General features: G+C 51.8%; 1 pseudogene; it reads left to right on the top strand.

Moving 5' to 3' along the window:
• Positions 1-974: 974 nt before the first annotated feature.
• On the top strand, positions 975-2656 carry Gm29762 (annotated as a pseudogene).
• The last annotated feature ends 201 nt before the right edge of the window (positions 2657-2857 follow it).

Genomic DNA, 2857 nt, shown 5'->3' with positions numbered 1-2857 from the left:
CTGGAAACCAAACTCCCATCCCGTGCTGCGAGGGAAGTACACATTCGGCGGTCTGTTTAATAAGAATGCGGCCCCACCCCGAAGGTTCATGCTTTTGAACACTTGGTCCTCAGTAGGTGGTACTGTTAGGAGAGTTGTGGAGCCTTTAGGAGGTGGAGCCTTGCTGGAGGAAGTTCATCACTGGGGCCAGGCTTTGAGAGTTGGTAGCCTTGCCCCTCTCCCAGTTTGGTCTCTCAGCTTTGTGAATGACCGCGTGTTCTCTCTGCTTTCTGCCCCCACTGCCATGCCTTCCCGCTACTAGGGACTCTCTCTGGAACCATAAACCAAAAGTAACTTTTCATAAGTTACTCTTCTAGGTCAGGGTATTTATCACGACAACAGAAAAAGAATACAAACTCTTGGCCTGTGGCAATTGCATATGAGGTGAGGTCTGTCCCGGAAATCTCTACCAATGCCCCTCCCCCTTGTGGGATTTTGGCAGTTTGGTGCAACCTAGAACACATGAGGGCTGGAGGAGGATGGGGTGTAGGGGCAGATACACGATACGGAGTTACCAGGGCGGAAGTGAGAGCAGGTGGAGGACTGGATTGCTTCGGGAGCAGCAGGTTGTGTTTTTCAAGGTTACGAGCCAAGACAGGAAAACATCATGTCCTTAGGGAATCTCTATGGACCTACTGGACTGAGGAACTTGGAGCATCTAGTGGATTTTGTGTTTGTCAATCTTTTCTATTATGTTAGCTTGGCCACCATCCCTGAAGGTGTATCTTGAAGCCACGTAGCCATCCATTATCATCTTACTGTGGTGGCTGAGGCGGGAGGATCCCGAGTTAACATCCAGACTGGACTACATACAAAAATAAACAGAGGCAGTTCCTTCCGACAACCAGGCTCCCCTGCAGGTGGTTTCTACAAACAGCCTACTTCCCTTCAGCCTCTGCAACAGCATTGCTTCTAGCCCTCTTGTTATTCTTACCTTGAGACTGAGGGCCATGGCGGAGAGAGTGCTGGTGCCCACCCAGATAGGCCAGGGGGACCACTACTACACGTACATGGAGTTGTTGGCTATCTCACAACGTTTCAAGCAGAACTCCAATGAGCTCATGGTCACCTGGATCCTGCGGGTGTATGACCAGGGAGGCCCTGCCCTGTCCCTGAATTCCGGGGAGCTGGGGATGCTGGGTGACCTCACCCATGATGCCATCTTTGATGCCATGATACCGCTGCAAGGCACTGGTGGGGGCTGGCTGCCAGACTCTCCTGAGCTGGCTGCTGCAAGCCTGGAGTCAGCGCTGGGAATCCTCCCTGCATTTTGAAGCCACTGAGTTACCCTTCAGGCCCTGGACCACCATGGAGGAAGGCACCCAGCTGGTGCGTGAGCTGAGCATGATTGAGTGGATCTACCTTGACCCAGAAGGGCCCGTGGACCTGGCCCCAGAGGATGTGGCCTTCTCTCAAGGCCTGCAGTGGCGCCTGCTCACAGCAGCCCCCTCTGAGCTGCGGCTTTCACTGGTCAGCCTGCTGGTACGTGGCATGACAGTATTGGAGGCTGTGATGAAGATCCAGACCATTGCTAATGTGGGTCTGCTCTGGCGCCAGAGCCATCCAGGCCGCACCAAGCTCATGTTGGGGCCCAACCCAACTCGTAAGGACCTCCTAGGCTGGCTGCTCAGCCACGGTGTACCCCGGGAGCAAGTAGACAGACAGCCCACCAAGGTACTCCTAGAACTCTACATCAAAGAAGCCAAGCGCAGTCGCGGCCACCCCAACTATGGGCTGAACGAGGAGCAGCCCCCACCACCCCCTTACTCCGACGAAGTCTGTGGGGAAGAGCAACCGGTGTGTCACGACTAAGTCCTGGTCTGATGTCAAGAGGACACTTACACCCCAGGGTCGAAGGTAGGAAAGAGAATTGCAGAGAGGCTGCCTGTAACCCAGGTGACTAGGAAGCAGCTTGGGTAGCACCGTCCCCACATTCCCAACCTACAGCACTTAATGCCAAGCTCGGTGACCCCAAAGAGAAGTGTGCATGTTCCTAGCCACACCATCCATATGGAAAGTGAGCCACAGGTGGCTATTGGTTGTGAATCTAGGGTGCTTATGGCCCTGGAATTAATCCCCCTGAGTTGAAGCTTAAGGCCATGCTCAGATGTGTGGCCACATCAGGGTCCCCACCCCTCTGCCTCCACATGGACCCCAAAGCACTACATACAAGCCATCTTGAATTTTTTACTTTTTCAATGCAACACTTACATAGTATTTTAGGTTATAGGCCGTACTTCCATGGCCTTTTACTGGATGTTTGACACTTTAGGGCCAGTCTCCCTAATGGAAAGGCTTTTAACATTGCAAACTTTTCTAATGCAGCATTTTTACTTTATATTTTATTTTGAGCTTATGTGACACTTTGGTTTTGGGGAGAGGAGAACCCCCTTTTGTAAAGATTTTGCTTTGGGGACACTGTCCCCGTTTTCTTTTAACCATGCCCTTCCCTTTTGAAGCACCTTCCAGCTGGGTCTGGTCTCCCTGGCTGCACAGAGGGCCTCTGGCCAATGCAGATCTGGATTTAATGGAGGGGCGAGGTGGGCAGCCCTGGAACTTCTGCCTTCGTGAGTTTCTATTAAATGGCTGGTTCATTGCCCTCAAAAAAAAAAAAAAATACAAACTCTTAGTCACTGAGCCATCTCTCCAAACCCTGCTTTTGCTCTTGTAATTTGTTTTAAGACAAAGTCTTGATACGCAATCCCAGGTCTTGAACTCGTGACCTCCCTGCTTCAGCCTCCCTGGCTAAAGGATTACCCGTGTGCACCACTTTCCTCAGAAGTCCCCTTCATCTCTTTGAGGACACTATATTGATTGT

The sequence above is a fragment of the Mus musculus genome, chromosome 3, assembly GCF_000001635.26.
Source record: "Mus musculus strain C57BL/6J chromosome 3, GRCm38.p6 C57BL/6J".
Classification (NCBI taxonomy): domain Eukaryota; kingdom Metazoa; phylum Chordata; class Mammalia; order Rodentia; family Muridae; genus Mus; species Mus musculus.
The sequence above is the reverse complement of the archived record's forward strand: the minus strand, read 5'-3'. Positions and strand labels throughout refer to the sequence as shown.